At 35.0% G+C, this 20392-nt stretch overlaps 1 protein-coding gene across 4 annotated transcripts in view; it reads right to left on the bottom strand.

Annotated features, from left to right (window-relative positions):
• Positions 1–20392, bottom strand: part of NKAIN2 (sodium/potassium transporting ATPase interacting 2) — a 957142-nt gene that overhangs the window by 614626 nt on the left and 322124 nt on the right. The gene's annotated exons all lie outside the window — the stretch shown is intronic.

Raw genomic sequence — 20392 nt, 5'->3', positions numbered from 1 at the left:
CTACTTCCTCTTCTCTGGTCCCTATCCTACTCCCTCTAAATTGCTTTTTTTCTTTTTAAGATTTATTTATTTGAGAGAGTAAGAGAGAGAGAAAGAGAGAGCAAGCACGAGCAGTGGGGAGGGGCAGATGGAGAAGGAGAATCTCAAGCAGACTCTACACTGAGTGTGCAGCCTGATGTCGGGCCCGATCCCATGACCCTCAGGATCATGACCTGAGCTGAAACCAAGAGTCAGATGCTCAATTGACTGCACCGCCCTGGTGCCCCCACTTCTAAATTTCTAAATTCAAGTATTTCTCCCAAATAGAAAGTACAATGTCCATCTTGTCAAAAATAGCCTTTACTCCTATTCAGAAGCAACATAACCTCCCTTTGCTCCACTTATTCATCATATTTGATGTAAGGTTTAGGCATTTTTTCTTCCTTTCCCTGTCCTACTATTTGCATTTCTGTGTTTCTCATTGTTCCTAAAGACCTTAAGTGCAAAACCAACGGCATGTAGGGAAATATGAACTGAGTTCATTTTTTATCTTTTCATTTATGCCCATGGTCTTATTCACTTAAAATATCAGCTTTAGTAATCATCCACTCACTATGTGTCAATTATCTGCTTCTCTATCATCTTATGTCATCACATCACCTTTCTCACAATTTAGAAGCCAAAAGCATAAACTGCTTATTTTCCTTCAAATTGTTTTTCCATTTATCTCCATATCATGCAATTGGTAAGTCATATCAAAATTGCCCCTGACACAATATAGCAAAAAAGACAGCATACATTATATGTATACTCTTCCATCATTTAGAATAAGACTCTCATTATGGCCATTTTGTGATTTCTACAATTATAAATTCCAAGCTCTTCCTTCATCAACCTGTTCATTCTGTCACTCATTCACCATTTATTAAGTGATCTTTTGCACATTCTGCTAGATACTGAAATAGCTAAGACAAATATATATATGTATATCCATATATCAAACATATCTCACATATTAATGGCTTAAAATCAAATAGCTTCTAATCCAGAATAAGCAGCAATTTTGAAATGTCAGAATTCAAAACTCACCATGCAGTTTTCTGCCTTTTAGTATCTAAAACAATCTCTTGCCTGCCATCTGAGACAGTATTGAACATCAATTATTTATAGTTCTGATTAAAAATCACATTTATGTAAATCTCTCCCAATAAATACTCAATGGACAAAATCGTGTCACAAATAATGGAATATTCATTTTATGTGAATTTATAATGGAATATTTGTTTTTGTACATTATTACCTGATATATTATTATATATTATATCTGTCAGATAATATTTTTTCAGTTAAGAAAGAGTCTAGAATTTGGCATTAAATCCAAACAATGCAATCCCATGGTGCTCTCTATGTACTCACAACACACACATTTTTCAGTGGTGAATAATGCTCACTTTAAACTTTAAAAATGAGTGAAAGAATCACCTTATTTACAGGAGGACATAAGAAAGCATTAGTATGTAAAGAACTGAATGACAGAGCTTAACAAACTCATAATTTGAGGGACATTTCTTTAATGAATATCCACTGACATCATTTAAATGAGGTATTAATATTTATAGCCAAAGTAAAAATTTTATATTTCATGGAACTCAGCTGGAAAACTATGACCAAGAGGTGCTTATTCCTCAAATTTAAAAAGAAATTTTAACATTTGAAAACCAGTGAAGATAATTTACCAATAGAGCAAAAGTGAAAAATTGTATGATTACTTCAATAAGAGCAGAAAAATATGTAATAAAACACTCAACCATGCTTCACTTAAAATACTAAAACTACAAAGGAACTTTTTTGATACAAGATATCTACAAAAACATACATACAAAATATATTTAATGATGAAATAATGCTTTCCCGTGAGGTTGGAAACAACACAAAAATACACATTATTGCCATATCTATTTAACATTCTGCTGCAGGTTTTGACCAGTGAAATTAGAAAAAGAAATATAAAGCACAAGATATTGGGGGGAGGGGATAAAAACTAATTTTACTTTCAAAAGAATCTATAAGTTATTAGAACTAACTGAATTTACCACAGTCACTGGAATCAAGGTCAATATACAAAAAAAAATAGCATACATATATTTCAGAAACAAATTATTGAGAAATTAAAGAAAAAATACCAAAATAAAAGATACCACAAGTGTCAAACATTTGAGGAGTGTTATTGAATATGTGTAAGACTGCAAAACTGAAAAATACAACATGCTTACTGAAGGAAATTTAAAAAGACTTAAAAAAAGTAGAGAAATATTCATGTTCATAGATTGGGGCACTCAATAATGTGAAGAAGTTAATTATATCTTATGATGTATAAATTAAATGCAATCCCAATGAAAGTACCAGTCATTTTGTTTTTTGTTATTGTGAAAATTGAAGATCTAATTCTGAAACGGATTTGGAATTTCAAAGGATCTAGATTTCCACTACAATCTTCATAGATGTACAGCTACAGAACATATACTCTCAGGTTGTGAGACTTACTGTAAAGTTATATTAAGTTATGTGGTGGTGGTATAAGGATTAACAATTAAACCAATGGAACAGAATAAAGACTAGAAGCTGACCTTCACATTTACAGTCACCTAGAACCATGATGGAAGTTCCATAAGAATTCAACGACAAGGAGTCCCTTCAATATAAGATATGGAATCAACTGGGTATCTGTTTGGGGGCAGGAAAACAGAAGAAAAGAAAACACCCTATGGTACACATACAAATATAAAGCAAGATAGATCAAAAGCCTACATGTGAAGGATAAAATGAATTTTTTAGAGGAAACTATAGGGAATTATCTTCATGGACTTAGGTAAACAAGGATTTAATAAACAGAACAAATAAAACAACTATAAAAATTGTTTACTTCATTAAAAGCAAAAATATCTGGGAGGTGGGCAGGGGGTCAGGTTAAATGGATGATGGATACTAAGAAGAGCACTTATGGTGATGAGCACTGTATGTTGTAAGTGATGAATCATTAGACTCTACAAACTGAAACTAATGTTACACGGTACATTAAATAACTGAAATTTAAATAAAACTTGAAAAAAATAAAACTATCTGATTTCCTAAGAGATATTACATAAAAAGACATTAGTATAGAAAAATATACATAAATAAAAACTCATGTCAAATATACAAACATATTTATAATGTCCTCCAGATCAATATATAGGTAGCCAACTACATTTCTAAGTGTTAGCAAATCTTGAACAAAGACTCTATGAAAGATTATGTCCAGATGGTCAATAACCATACTAAGAAATGCTTACATCATAAGTCATTGGGAAATAAAAATTACAGTGTGATCATGTGACACACCATTTCATATCACTAAAAAGAAAAGGCTAGACAATATCAAATGTTAGCAAGAATGTAGTATACGTGAAAATTTCACACGTTGCTACTGGGAGTGTATCGTGGGAAATTCTTTGGATTTATCAACTAAAACTCAACATATTTACCCCCTGTAACTCAGCAATTACATTACTACAGATATACCAATCAGAAATTAGTGCATATGTCCCAACAACATAACCCCTAATGGGAAATAATCCAAATGTTCATCAGTAACGCACATGGGAGGCTGAAGAAGGGATCTTAAAAAGTAGAGAATGTTGATATCGGAAATTGTTGAGTATATACATATGTAAATTTCTCACAGATTGGTTCTCACTATACATTTGTCTTTTTAAATTACTTTACCATACAGATTATTCTTTGTTCATCCCATATACAAACTGTTTACTCCATTAAAAAAGGGAAATCTAAAAACAGTTTTCCCAGAAAAATTCAGAGATGCACAGTAACTTTTTGTCTCATAAAAATGAACTTATGTTTCACAACACAATATTATTTTTTTTTCAAATCCAGAAGTTTAAAGATGACAACAGTGCTTTGAAAGTAAAAGTCAACACACATATTACTATGGGATTCAGCTTTCTATCAAAGTGTTATTCTGAGTAGATTTCCTTAATTTATGGCAGCATATAGAGGTTATACTCAGGTTCCTCACTTTTAATTGAATGAGGGTAATACCTACTTGACAGGGTTTTTGTGAGGAGGAAATTAGTAATTACTTTTTTTTTTTTACCAAGTAAAAGAAAGATCTGACAAAGGGTTAATTTCAATAATATGTAAAAACAGTTTCAACTCAATAATGCCATGAATTCAGTAGAAATATGAAGAGCAAGAATAGAGATTTCAAAGGAAAATAATTATGAATGACACAAACATATTTAAAGTCCTCAAAAGCTTGCTAGAATGCAATCTGTACATTTTGCAAATGTAAAATGCCCGTATATTTGACCTAGGGATTCAATTTCTACGAAATGAGCTTACTACTGATATGTTTATACAAACAAGTTCATTACAGCATTGATTGTAATAGCAAAAACTCCAAAATTAATGTAAATATCAATCATTAAGGAACTGATTAAATGAACTGCAATTTATCATTATAATGGAATTCTATATGACTATTTAAATAGATTATTAGGCTGTGATAGAGGCCCTGGATTATATTGTTAACTTGTATAGCAAACAACAGAGAATTTTGTGCAATAGATATTCATAAAATAACACATGCATTTATTATTTATGGAATGGGACACCATTTCTTAGTGGTGTCCTGCAAACAGGCATGTCTGAGCTTTTGGAAGAGACTTTCTTTTTAATATGTTTTGCAGTATTGTGTTGGATTTTTTTTCTTTTTTAAACCAAAAAGTCTCCCTCAAGTAGATATACATTGGTAATAGAAAAAAAAAAAAAATCTTTCTCTGCAAGCAACTCGGAATAGTCAAAACAATTTTGAAAAAGAACAAAATTGGAATACTCACATATCCTGATTTCCAAACTTACTACAAAGCTACAGTAATCAAGATTGTGTGGCACTGGCCTAAGAATAGACATACAGATGAATGGAATAGAATCAAGAGTCCAGAAATAAACCTCTTCATTTATGGCAAATTTGTTTTTGACAAGGGTGCCAAGAAAACTCAGTGGGGAAAGAATAGCCTTTTTAACCAGTTTGTTTTAGAACTGGATCTCCTCACGCAAAAGAATGAAGTTGAACCCCTCTCTTGCAGCATACACACAAGACAAATGAATTCAAAATGGATCATATAGCTAACACTATAATCTCTTAGAAGAAAATATAAGAGCAAATCTTTGTGGCCTTGGGTTAAGGTAATAGCTTCTTAGGTGTGACACCAAATGCACAAATGCAAAAAAAAAAAAAAAAGAAGATAAAATTTATGTACTGCAAATTATACTACCAAGAAAATGGAAAGACAACCCATAGCATGGAAGAAAATATTTGCACATTGCATACCTGAAAAGGACTTCTATCCAGAATATATGAGAACCTTTACAACTAACCCATTTTTTTTAATGGGCAAAGGATCTGACACTTCTCCAAAGAAGATGTACAAGTGGCCTATATGAACATGAAAAGATGTTTAACACCTTTAGTCAGAAAAATAAAATCAAAGGGAGATGCTATTTCCTACCCACCAGCAGGACTATAATCAACACTAACAAGCACTGTTGAGGATGGAGAAAAATAGCAACCCTCAATCTCAATGTTGCTGGTGGAAATGTTATATGGACTCACTTTGGAAAACAGTTGAGCAGTTCCTCAAATCTTCAAACATAAAGTAACCACAGCAATCCCATCCCAGTTATATATCCAAAAGAAATGAAAATGTACCCAAACAAAATTCTGTATGAATATTGATAGCCAGTGTTACTCATAACGGTCAAAAAGTGGAAACCACCAAAATGTCCATCCAGTGATGAATGGATAAACAAAATGTGACACATTCATACAATGCAGTATTATCCTGCAACAGAAAAGAGGGAAGTACTGAGGCATGCTATAACATGTATGAACACTATAAATGATAGAAGCCAGTCCCCCTAAACTGATGCTATATGTTTACATTTATAAGAAATGTCCAGAATAGATAAACCTAGAGACAGAAATATCATTCAGTGGTTGCCAGGAGGATAGGGAAGTAGAAATGAGGAATGAATGCTAATAGATAGGAGGTTTCCTTCCCGTGTGATGAGATTGTTTTAAACTTAGATTGTGGTGATGGTTGCCCAGCTCTGTGAACATATTAAAAACCACATTCAGTATGAATTAAAAAAAAATGATTTTTATGGTATGTCACATATCTCGACAAAATTTTAAATGGAAAATATTAATTATAAAAATGTAATTTCCCTAAAGTTATATCTTATAATTTCTTGCAGAAAGCAGGTGCCTAACAGAGGTTCTAAAAATTAAATATATGAAGTCATTTCCTCAAATATAAACAGGAAGAAGGACACTTATTCAGAAATCAGAAATATAAAAGGAGTAATTGTAGAATATATATCATTTATTATAAATTTAATTAGTATATAATGGACCTGCAATAAAAACGAGACAGAAGAGAAAGCTATGTCCAGGGAAGGTATTATGGAGCTATGTACTACCATTCTGGGGCGGGAGGCGGATTTTTCATACCTGTAAATATTCACAGCCTTTTATATGAAAAAGAAACACAACTGAAATTTAAGTATTCCATTACTTCAAAATATCTTCCTACTGATAGCTTTACTAGTGCAAGTAATGGCCAATTAAACTGAAGGATTAAAAGAACCAGCTTGTAGAGGGAAAATGAACAAGCTTCAACAGCAAACATGCATCAGCTGAAGATGTTTCAAAATTGCCAGAGTTAATAAAAAAGTCACTTTGATAGCATCTTTCTTTGAGGAGTTCAGTTCTTTTCCCCCCAGACATTACCTAATTAAATCTCAAAATACATAAGGTTATATAATCAATTCTCAGAGTTCTTTTGAGACTCTTATTGGAAAAGCAAACCTTTCTTTTGAGCATTTCGGTCTATTTATCTCTTTTGTCGTGGGCAGAAATTGGATCTTATCACTCTTCAGGGTAGAGTTTTTTGCTTCTACTTCCATATGTGCAACATGTTCATGTACAGTTGAGCTTGACCTCCAGAAGTGATCCTTAACCACTGCAGGTCAAAAATGAAATTGTCTCCATCCACTATTGTTTACGTTCTCAGGTTAGTAAGGATGACCTGAACCTTTACAATGATGGATCAGAGCATCACACTTTTTTTTTTTTTTTTTTTTGAGCATCACACTTTTCAGGATATCCTGAATGAATGCACAGTGTGCTACAAAAGGTGATAGAGAATGTTTTTCAAAAACTTCCACATTTGCATCCTGTACTAATGAATAATTCTGACATAATAAAGGAGGTGAAAAAGAACAGCACGGATGTACTGAAAACAGTGAAAATACAAGTATGACCAGGGAAGACAAGACTTTTGAATTCTTGTCATTTGCTTCCCAACCACATTTTTCTCCAGAGCACATTCTTGAATTTTATAATTACTCATTCCCTTGATTTCTTCACTACTTTTCACATATGTATATATGCCTAAATAATAACATGCTTAGCTTTGTAAGTTTTGAAATTTTTGAAGTGGAACCCTAATGTATTCTTTTGATTTGTACTTTTGCTCAATATTCTCTTTGTGAGGTTCACCTACATAGACGTGAGATATTTAACTGAAGAATTTATTTTAATAATGAGTGGTTTTTGATGCATTTTTAAACTTAAAACACTGCATTCTGAAACCACTTGGACATAGATTTCTATTTACTTATATGCTTAGGATTTGATAAGTACTATGAAGACTTTAAAGATGTCTAAGACTCGTGGAAAGTTTGTAATGAGATAAAAATTTAACTAGGTTGAGTCATTTTCTCAGAATACAGCACAATTAAGTGCAGAGATTTTGGAGTCAAAAGTCTTGGATTTAGATCTTTCTTTTCTCATTTATCCATTGATTCACCTTGGTTAACTCCATCTCTTTTTCCCCAATGTTTTCATTGATAAAATGGAAGACAAAATATTTATCAAATACATATGGTGAAAATGCACATGAAATGTAAAAATAGTAACAGAAAAATATGAACACTCTATAAATTAGATGTGCTATAATTAAAATAAAGGCATCCTCAAATTTATGACCTAATTATTTTTCTTTCTTCCTTTAGGCACAACATAATAAATTGGGTTTCTAGCCTTGATAAGAAGAATCCTAAAATCCAAATTCTTTATGAAATTAAAATAAAAATAGTATTTCAAACATTTATAGAATATGTTAATGTAACTGACATAACATTTTGATATCCAACTGTGTGGTTTTCCAGTTAACTTCTCTCTTCTCTGATCTTTTGTTAATAAATACACTATATTCAGGAAAGGCTGATGTAGTAAGAACATTAGTCACTCTTCTGAGCTTTCTCACTCTTTGAAGGACTTGGGGACACCTGGATGGCTCAGCTGGTTTAAGCATCTGACTTAGGCTCAGGTCATGATCTCATGGTCCTGGTCAGGCTCTCTGCTCAACAGGGAGTCTGCTTGTCCCTCTCCCTTTGCCCCTCCCCCAGCTCATGCACTCTCTCTCTCTCAAATAGCTTAGATCTTAAATAAATAAAGGGCTTGCAAAAGTGTTTAGTAGAAGAAACACGTATTCTTGAATATCATGTTTCCAATTATAAGAAAATAACATAAAGCAAGAACAGAAGTTTTTTTTTTCTTTCATTCCTGAGTCCTGTAAGATTTAAAATATGGTAATCACATCCAAAACATAGGGTGAAAAGGAATTCATGATTATCTAAGAGATGTTTTCTCATGAAAAGGTGACAAGAATCTCAACACAGAGTAGGAAAAGAATAAATGTGCTATTTACAGGATATAGAGGATTTCTGATGAAGGGTCCCAGGACCCCTCCCACTGTAGAACCCCCAAATGGAGCTGAGGCAGGACCACTGAAACTCCAGCACCTGCCTCATGAAGTTTTGGGGTAATTGCAGAGAAGAGTTATTCAGGGGCAGCCCGGGTGGCTCAGCGGTTTAGCGCCTGCCTTTGGCCCAGGGCATGATCCTGGAGACCCGGGATTGAGTCCCACATCAGGCTCCCTGCATGGAGCCTGCTTCACCCTCTGCCTGTGTCTCTGCACCCCCCCCCATGTCTCTCATGAATAAATAAATAAACTCTTAAAAAAAAAAAGAAGGGTTGTTCAGGATGCTGTGTGAGGTACTACAATTCTTACAGAGAACTTGCCGCTAACAAAGAACTTGCCATATATAGGTCAGGAAACCATTATGAGAGGAAAGTGCAGAGATACAGCCTGAACACAGCTTGGGTCTTGTATGAGCCAAGGTACTGTAGGGAGAATGGCTATGAATTTTGAGAAGAGAGGAGAGTTGTAAACTTGTTGAAAGACCAAAATTTTCAGAAGAGGTGATGAGATTGGGTATAGGAAGACATAGAGCACAGGGAGCTGAGAATTGGAGGGCATGATGGGAATTGCATCCCAGCAGTAGATGCATCAGAAACAAAGAGAAACATTCTTGATCTGACGAGTCACACTTCAGCACAAGCCCTCAGTGACAGGAGAGAACCAAGAATGAACTACAAACCCAGTTCCCACACCTACACTGGTTAGTAAAACTCTCCTGAACCCAGAAGCTCCCAGGAAAGGGGCAGGGGAGGGGAAGGATGGGAAGATTATGAACTGACCACAGTAATCCATAATGGTTTCCATTTTATTTTATTTTATTTTATTTTATTTTATTTTATTTTATTTTATTTATTTTTTTTTATTTTGTTTTATTTTACTTTTTAAATATTTAAATATTTATTTATTTATTTATTTATTTATTTATTTATTTATTTATGAGAGAGAGAGGGGGAGAGAGAGAGAGAGAGAGAGAGAGAGGCAGAGACACAGGAGGAGGGAGAAGCAGGCACCATGCAGGGAGCCCGACGTGGGACTCAATCCTGGGACTCCAGGATCACAGCCTGAGCCAAAGGCAGGCGCTAAACCGCTGAGCCACCCAGGGATCCCTGGTTTCCATTTTAAACCACAGACAACGAAATTATTATCACTGGCAAAAGTAGGCTTTCCTCCACAGAACGGGAAAGCTGACTCAGAAGCTAAGTTGAACTTCCCAACAGTTAATATTTTTATTACATATTTGAATCTTCCCTAGTTATATAATAACTATATAATACCCACTATTAAATAAACTTTTATGAAAATGGTTTTCCTTGGGCTAGGCTGACTGAAACATTTCAAGCTAACAGTCTAAAAAATTCAGAAGAAAGAAAAGAAAGAAAAGAAAGAGAAGAAAGAGAAGAAAGAGAAGAAAGAAAGAAAGAAAGAAAGAAAGAAAGAAAGAAAGAAAGAAAGAAAGAAAGAAAGAAAGAAAAAACCATCTTTTCTTTATAAATCCCACTTAAACAAGCATAGGCAATTTTCGCTGTTCCCAGGAAACTGAAATCATATATTTTAATTTTTCCTATTTCTGATCTAACAAGGGTATATACCTCCTTCTATTTTTGAATGATAAATGATAAATTTCCCTAGTGGCTTAATTTCTAAGGATGCCTTGCCTGGTCAACTCAATGCAACATTGGCAACAAGCTCACACAGCAGTGTCACTACAAGTTTTATCCTATGAAGAATCCTAATTCTCTTAGAAAACATTATAAAAGCTGGGGATCTCAGGTTGAACTGCTATAATCTTGTCTCCATAATATTACAAATACTATTAATGACTTGAGAGGTCTCTACAGAAACAAACTCATTACATGGCTGAGCCCAGCTAGATGGATAATGATGAAAATCCAAACATTTTATGTTGCAGAAGGAACTACAGATACCTCTCCCTTTTCTAGCTTTCTTTTCCTTTTTTTTTTTTTTTGTATTTTAAAATGTTTTCTACAATGAATATGCATTATTGGGGTAATAAAAATCTAATATAGAAATAAACACATTTTTTGAGAGTTGGATAGGAATGTAATACATGATTTGAATGCTTCATTTTAGAGGCTGGTTACTTAAGGTCCCAGTGAGTGTCCTGGCCCTAGGCCACACTGCTAGTCAATGAAAAAGATGGCAGTCACTCTCAAAAGTTCTTTCCATTAATCTGGTCTAGGTGGAAACTGGTGGAGTGAAAAGGCAGCACACTGTTCAGATAATTCTCGGAAAGGAAGGCAACATCTCAATAACTGAGCTCATAAACCCCACTGCATAGATCATGTCTTTTTAATGTTTTTACCTGTATCTGATAATGGAGAGCAAATTGTCTCACACCAAGAGAATTGTCAACAACTTTTCAAATGATGAATAAATATGATGTGTATTGTGAATTCATGCTTTTCAGTCATTCAGAGAACTGTCATTAGTGTTGCAACCTACATACTGTGTATTTTGCATTATTTCTGGTACCAAAATAAAGTTATTTTATTTGAAACCATAGCAACGTTTTTGATTATGCAAAAGACAGACTGAGGGCGAAGATTGATGTCTAACAGTAACACATGATGCTTTATTGTGTTTCATCACTGTAATGTTCTATTATAACTCGTTTCAGTTTAGAGGATTTCAGTATTTCCAGTTTCCTTCTGAAGTTCCTACTTCTAATTTCAATGAATTGGACTTGTGATATTAACTAGAAAGTGTTGGGTGATCTTCTCCCAGACTCTGTTTTCCAGTGGGGGGGCGGGGGGGGGGAAGGAAATTAATGAGAGCTTAACTTTTGAAATTATGTCATCTTTTGAAAGACAGATCTTAAAATTAAGCCACATGTTTTGGCTGTAAAAATGTGTATTTTAATGAACTTTACTTGGAGACTCAACTTGTATTTTCTAAGAAGAAAGGAAAGGAATGAAAATACCCTGCTTCTGTCAAACACTCTTCTTCTATGTTCTTCAGTCTACTTAAGGAAGAATAAGATGAAAACAATTCAAGATAATTTCAGAAAAAATTACAATAGGACCCTTAAATAGATTTTAAAAATCATAAAGGAGAAGATTTTTTAAGGAGAAGATTTTCATACAAAAATCTCAGAGTAATTTAGTAATTTTATTTATGCCTTAAATTCAGTTTTTAACTTTTTATCAACTGTAATAAATTTTTATTTTTCAAATAAAAAATCTAATATGTCTAGAGAGACCATTTTTCTCCCCCCATTAACTTCTAAAAGTGATGTATCATGCAAATTTTCATACAAAAAAGACTGAGTAATATAAACTAGCTTTTAGGTAAAAACTATGTATCTCACATAGTTCCTACCAACTGATAATTTGGTGGAGGGCCTAATTTTAAAACAACTCAGATTAAAGTTTCTTGCAGAGGAAGAAACTAATGGAATCCTGGTTCATAACTTTAAGATAATCTAAAAATCATGGAAAATTATAACTAGAAGAGTTCTTAGTGTGTACTGATGGTCTTAAGCAAACTGTGGAAAAAGCGAGACAGACATCTAGCCATGTGGCAAGTGCTGGTGCGCATGTCCCTGTCACTAGCTGAAAAAAGCAGCTAGACCTGGTTGTTTGGAAATTGTCCTAACTTTACATCCCAGATAAGATCACCTGTATCAGTGTCTACTCACCATGACCTGGAGTACATATAAAGTTGTTTTTTGTTCTTCGGTGAATTATTTTAAACATTTTTCTATGAATGCATTCACAATCTCTATTTGTAAAATATCATCCTAAAAGGCGATTATTGCCCTCAAATAATAATTCAAAGTAAAATTGAGCAAGAAGAGTGATCGTAAGTGCTAGACTAACACACTGCAGATCACCATTCTACAAAATCCAAATGAAAAAGGAATGCAAACATTTAATTCAGTTATCATATCTATATTATGGAGTAATATGTTAAAACTGTTCCTATTTACATATGCCTGGAAATATAGGAGAAAGAGAGCAAATATATAAAGTTATTTTTAGAGCTGGTACACAGGAGAGATATTTTAATACGATATCCTACTACTTTAAAAGGTAAGGAACATTAGTTTCAAGGAGGGGATATAACCGTTTTTATGGATGAGGCTTCTGAGATTTACCATGAATGGCAGACAGTTTATTTACTAATAAACCTCTTCCACTGCTAAGTATATTGCCACTGGGTTTCAGGTAAGAAGAACAGTTTCAAGGTCACAATTCGAAACATGGTTTGGGTTCACATCCTAGGTTGTGGATACCTGGTGCATCTCTTGGGTCCGGAGTCCTACCCCTGGTGCATGGGTAACAGCACCCTAATTCTACTTTGGGTAGCCAGCCCTCATCCTCTCCCGCAGGGTCTACTCTTTTACCCCAACCCCTGCCATTCTTATTAGAGGGGTAAGCACATGACTGACGCAGGGCCAATCAGGATTCATCATGGAACTCTGTAAGGTCTACTGGGAAAAAGGCAATCCTCTTCTCACTGAAAGGGACTAAAATCCACATAAGGCTAAAACTGACAGATGTCACCATCATCACCATATCAAGACAGCCAATGTGAAAATAAAACCTACTTCGAGGAAGGAAATACCAATAGAGGAGGACTGAGCAAGTCTTGATTCCATTTCTTGTTGCTCTAAATCTAGATTAGCAAACCTAAAAGTCTAACTGATGGGGAAAGGTTGTAAATGTGTAAAGCAATCTCCGTAAAACAAAATGCATCCGTGAGATCTGTGGAAAATGAAGATATACTCTAATCACAAACAATTATTTTTTTTTCAAATATTGTTCTGATCACAATAGCTTTGCGACCAGATTCCTCCTGGTGAGTAACAGGTGGCAACCCCTGCCTGAATCTTAGAGGGTTGGTGTAATCTAGCCTTTCAGTTCTACAAATCAATGTTTTTCTTTGGCTTTCTTGCTGCCTTCTCATGTGTCTTTGCTTTCCCCTCCCCCTCATTCTTTCTTCTTCTCCTTCCCTTTTTATTTTTCACTGTATGTCACCTCCTGACAACAGGTGAATACATATACTATTTGTGCAACAAACAAGGCAAAAAATGACCATGAAGGATTATGTCTTTCACTGAAGGAATCCGAGAAGTATTAACAATTCTATTTTAAAGTTAATTAACCCAGCAGCACATTTAAGTCTTGGTTTAGGTGGGACACCTGGGTGGCTCAGTGTTTGAGCATCTGTCTGCCTTGGGCTCAGGGCGTGATCCGGGAGTTCCGGGACTGAGTCCCACATTGGGCTCCCCGCAGGGAGCCTGCTTTTTCCTCTGCCTGGGTCTCTGCCTGGGTCTCTCATGAATAAATAAATATAATATAAATATAAAATAAAATAAAACTTGGTTTAGAGCAGGTGTCTCCAAAGTGTGGCCACCAGTCCAGCAAAATAGTATCAGGATCACCAGGAAATTTGTTAAAAATGCAAATTCTCAGGCCCCACCCTACACCTGTATTAGAAACAAGCAGCTAAGTATTTCTTGTGATTCTGGTGCACACCCAAGTTTCAGAAGCACTGCTTTGGGGGAGATGTATGATGATCAGGAAACCATTCGGTAATTCACACATTAAATGAACCTAGGCTATTTCAGGGGCAGTGGTAAGGGAGCATACCAAGCCTCAACAGGAATGGCTAACATATTTTATGCATAAAACAGTCTCTGGCATCGCTGATGGTAATAATATACACAAATGAGTGAGTGTGAGCAAGAAAGGAAGAGCAAGACCAATGAAGGACTTAAAGATGAAGCAACACAGTTGTTGAAGCTATGTGCATATACCGCCTAGGTTTAAATTCCACCTTTGTCATTTCCTCCCTGTGCCAAACCTCTCTGCCCCTGTTCCCTCAGTCCTATAATGGCAAAAAGAATAATGCCTACTGGTGCTGATTCCTATGGGGATTAAGTGAGTCCATACATGTAAAGTTCTTAAATTAGGTCAGGCACAAGATACATGCTCATGAAATGCTCAAGTTTGGTTCTCTAGTTGCTTTATACTATTCCATACCCAACAGCCACGGGTAACAATTTAGATTTATATTTTAAAAAAATGTGTATTAGTCACATTTCAAGGGCTCAATACCCACAAATACCATGGACCATTCTCACCATCAGAAAAACTTCTAGTAGACATCAATGCTCTAGGCTATGAGGTTAGTGTACTAATGACAGAGTCAGAGAAGGGGAGGTAAGGGACATGGTTTGTTCGGTGAAAAATGACTTTCAGGTCTCTGCTCTGTCATCACATGAAATGGCCAACATCAATCTCCTCTCTTAAAAGGCCAAGTCCCTGCTCATGGGGTCTGCTGTCTCATCCTGGGACCCCGAAGCTCAGGTAGGCTGAAATGTAAACTCAACTGGAACCCTGGATCTGTTCACTGGGAAAACCTCCTATGCCGACCTGATCTGTTCTTCGTATGTCTCAATGAAGGAGTAGAACTTTGATGTGTTCAGGCCTCTATACTCCTGTTCACCAGTATGTGTCCTCAATGCCACCAAGATGTGTATTTTTTCCTCAATCCTGAAGTATGACACATGAACTCAGTTTGGAAGATACTAAACAGAAAATCAAAAGAAACATGAGTCTAAGCATACCCTACTATAAAATCTCAGCTCAAGAAATGCAAAATTCACCACTAGATATTTCCATGTGGATGTTCTATATCATCTCTGTTGAATGTATCCTGGAATTCAAGGGCATCACAAAGCAGCATCCAAGCTTCCTTTGCCACCATATCCCTTTCTGAACTCTTTCATGAAGCTCTACTGTAGTTACTCAGGCTTCCTTTCTGAACCCTGATTACATACCATGCTCATCGGCACTTTTGCATATGTCCTCATGTTCTGTTTCTTGTCTGGAATGGCTGCTTTGATTCTTTCTCCATATATCCAAATCTCTCCATCCAAAATTTTCAGTTCAAGTCTTACCTTCTTGAGGCCACGTTTGAATATTTCTCACATCCCTACTTAAAGAATGTCTATAACATGTAATGTATAATATTGCTATACGACATACATCCTTTTCCATATATGTAACATATATATTTCTTTAACTTGAAAACACATCTTAAATCATCCTTCACAGTAAATAGATACTGATTTTTAAGAAATAACAGCATCATATTGCACTCGTCTATTGTAATAATCGCTAGACCAGTAGTCTTGAGTAAGGAAGGTAGGTTCTAAAAAAACATTTAGAGGGTGCAGCCTTCTGTAAAAGCATGAACAATTCATCAAAAGTAGATTCAGTTTAATCTCAGGTAGGTGTTAAATACGATGATTGTGGAAGTTTGTGGTAGTCTCAATTTACTCAGTGAGGCAAGAACCAAGTTGGCCAGGAAAGTGGGTAGACAGTGGAAGAGGTGGCTGAAATTTGGAAAAAAAAAAAAAAAAAGTCAAGAAAACATGTTATTAGTTTTGAATAAGTAAGAACCAGAATGGACTAGAAAACTATCAGACGAGAGTAAGAAGGGGGAAAGATGTTCCCAGAAGAGGATGAAAACTGATATTTGCTAATGATTGATTGTCTTTTGTTTTGGTAAACACCGTATCTAATACTTTAAAGTATATAAAATAAGATTCCTACCTTCCTATAAAAGGTTCCAGAACTCAAATATTCTCTCATATTATGAATGCCTACTGAGGCCTGCCATAGGGAACACGAGACTTGGAAGTTAGAATGGCAAATATATTGTAAAATTTAATTAAAAGAAATGTTTAACAATGCTGCCTTTTTATTCGTAATAACTGGCTATTTTAAAAGGATAACTCTAAAGGGAAATCGTTTGTTCCCTATGTAGTTTTTATCAGCCCAAACTTCTCCCCACCAACCCATTAGTCATCTTGACTTAACTGTGTTTGCCTTCGTAAAATATGGAGGGAATAAAAAATGGATAGCTCATAAACACATATTAAAGAGCAATTTGAGATTTATAGAAGAAAATAAAGTGAAACAAAGAAGGGCCACTGTAGGTAATGCTATCATGTAGGCAAAATGAAATAATCCATACACAGTGTGTACTTGGAAGCGTGCGCATGCACACATACACACACCAAGAATTGAGTTGTGACTCAATCACAAAACACTGTTATAAAACCCTTTTATAACACTGTTATAAAACAGCTATAAAACTGTTTGTAATTTATCTCTTTATTAAAAGGACCTTATTCTATATACTATACAGCCACTGATGTTTAAAAATATTGAATATATGGGGGCAGCATGGTTTAGCGCCACCTTCAGCCCAAGATCGAGTCCCACATCGGGCTCCCCGCATGGAGCCTGCTTCTCCCTCTGCCTATGTCTGTGCCTCTCTGTGTCTCTCATGAATAAATAAATAAAATCTTTAAAAAATAAATAAATAAATAAATAAATAAATAAATAAATAAATAAATAAAAATATTGAATATAGAACTGACAATCTAGCAGAACGTTATTATGGTTAAAACATGGAACGACTTAACTATTGGTGATGTTCAAATAAGTAGAAAATCCTAGTCTCAAAGATCATTCTAAATGAAAAAGAATGTTCTAGAAACACAATGGAATAGATACAAGGTACCTATTACCTGTTACCTGAATAGAGTAGAAACTGACTCCATATTAGCTCTATTTAGGATGGAATTACAGAGAAGAAAAGGAGCAACATTGCAGAGAACCACCAACTGTAGACAACTATAAAAAGATCCAAACCCAGGCAGCCCGGGTGGTTCAGCATTTTAGCGCTACCTTCAGCCTAGGGCCTGATCCTGGAGACTGGGGATCAAGACCCACGTCAGGCTCCCTGTGTGGAGCCTGCTTCTCCCTCTACCTGTGTCTCTGCCTCTCTCTCTGCCTCATGAATAAATGAATAAAACTTAAAAAAATTTTTAAAAAAAGACCCAGACCCATCAACCTCCACCTTTAGAAGACTTCCAAAGCAAGTATCACCTATGTTTTTTTTTTAATTGAAGCATAGTTGACATACTAGTTTTACATGTACAACAAACACAGTGATTCACATTTATATATATTATGCAGTGATCACCATGATAAATCTAGCTACCATCTGTCACCAAAGTTATAATATTATTTATTTATTTTTATTTTTTTAAAGATTTTAATTTATTCATGAGAGAGAGAGGCAGAGACACAGGCAGGGGGAGAAGCAGGCTCCCTGCAGGGAGCCCGATGTGGGACTCGATCCCGGGTCTCCAGGATCATGCTCTGGGCTGAAGGCAGTGCTAAACCGCTGAGCCACCCGGGCTGCCGTTATAATATTATTAACTGCATTCCCCATGCTGCATATTACAGCACCCTGTATTATTTATATTGGATGTTCTCTCCCTGTCTTGCTCTCTCCCTATCCTCTTCTCCTTTGGCAACCACCAGATTGTTCTCTGTATCTATGAGTCTGTTTTGGTTTTGTTTATTCCTTTGTTCTTATTTTTTAGGTTCCACGTATAAGTGAAATCATACGGTATTTGTCTTTCTCCGTCTGACTTCTTTCCCTTAGCAGAATACCCTCTAGGTCCATCCGTGTTATTGCAGGTGACAAGATCACCTGCTTATCTTGACTTGGAAGAACAATGTTTACTAAATCATACACTGATGTATAAACAAATTGAAGAAGAAAAAAAAACTTATACAAAGACATCAAACTAAAAAATATTTCATTTCTGTCTTTTGTTATGGTTAACAAGGCAAGAAATGAGCCTATGCAGAGAACTGAGCAGAAGGCATCTTTGAAAATCCACATAAAAAAAAAAAGAAAGAAAGAAAAAGAAAGAAAGAAAGAAAGAAAGAAAGAAAGAAAGAAAGAAAGAAAGAAAGAAAGAAAGAAAATCTACATTCCTGGCTTAGTTAACATTTGTCTCCTCTTCTACTGTACAAAGTAACAGGCTGAATATTACAATTGCAAACCAAAAAAAAGAAAAGTAACTATATTAAACCGCAGGACTATTATTCTTAGTAAATCATAGATGTATCATTTTGAAATTCTGGATACTTTAGATGATTCAAGTTTCCATTAACAGTTTTCTATTAATACTGCTTTGTAACAGGACATGCACTAACTGATATAATCTTTAAAAATGATATTAAATATAAATTATTTGTTGAGGTAACTCCTGAACTAAGGACAATTAAGTTGCATATACTGACTGATAAATGGAGATGCTATAAAATCTTTTCTCTCCCAACTATATACAAAAATAAAGCTCCTATTCCAGTGTAATATTTTTATTAAATCCATCCTTCTTGGAATTAGAAATAAATAAAAACGAGATTAATCGATTCCATTATTTTAAAAAAATCCAATACACTGTGAACACTTTCAGGCCAAGCAAGTATGGCCACATCAATAGCTGCACCCTCCAAATGTGAAAGATTTAATAAAGTAATGCACATGGAGGGCTGTGACAGCTCATCCTAAGTGGTCAGTGATATTGATGAATCAGTATCCTGCATCATGAGAACAACTAGACAATCCAATAATCCAAAGTCAAGTCTTAGATTTCTCTCTCTCAACATCTCTTAACATTGATTAGGCAATCAATTTTGTCTTAAAATGCAATGGCATCTTGTCGCAGTTTTGAGTGTTTTTAAGTCATCGGCTATATTCAGGATAGGACAACACAGGCTAAAGAACTCAGCCCCTGCTATTGGGTAGTACGTAATCCACAGGTCAACTTTTAATTATAGCATAGCTAGGACCACAAAGTCATTACCAGAAAATGAGAAGCTACTCCCTTTAATGTGTCACTGTCCAACCTCAGCGATCAGAGATAGTTTTTCCTCATATGTTGCTTGATGACTGATATATAATCTCTGAAATGACAGTCTTAGATTTTGCTATAAATGTGAAAAGTAAAGATCCATGCAAAAATCTCTTGATTTCCATAGTCTATCTAGGGCATAATATCAGAAAAAGAAAAATCACGAAAGAGTAATTTTTAAAAATATATTTTAAGAAAAACAAGAATTAGCTAATCTTTAACATATTGGAACTTCTTTCTGTCTCCTTTTAGATTATCCCTACTTCTTTTTCAGTAATCTTCTCTCTTACCATTGTAACCATGTTACCCTAAGAGCCTTCCGAGTTTCAAACCCTCCCAAGCTCTGTATTTCTTCCTTTACCTTCTGGGGGCCTGCCATAGCAGCCTTCTGCCAAATAGTCATACACTCATTGGGCACCTATTATTTTGCCCAGCGCCACTAATGACCAAGCTAAAAAAAAAAAAAGCTTATTTTGAAATAGGTTACCTAACACTTATTATTAAAATGGAGCTTAAAATCACTGGGTGTTATACACAACTGATAGATTATTGAACTCTACATATGAAACGAGTGATTTACTATATTTTGGTTAATTGAATTTAAATAATAAATCAAATCAAATCATGGGCCCAGTGATATGTACTATAAATCACTTTACTTAGATTCATTTTTAAACATTCTATGCAATTCTCCTATTATTTTTAAACATCAATGTGGATATCTGATCCTTTTGGAAAGAGAATGAATTGTTGAATTGTGACATTA

The sequence above is a fragment of the Canis lupus genome, chromosome 1 (assembly GCF_003254725.2).
Source record: "Canis lupus dingo isolate Sandy chromosome 1, ASM325472v2, whole genome shotgun sequence".
Classification (NCBI taxonomy): domain Eukaryota; kingdom Metazoa; phylum Chordata; class Mammalia; order Carnivora; family Canidae; genus Canis; species Canis lupus.
This window is presented reverse-complemented; position numbering and strand designations above follow the sequence as displayed.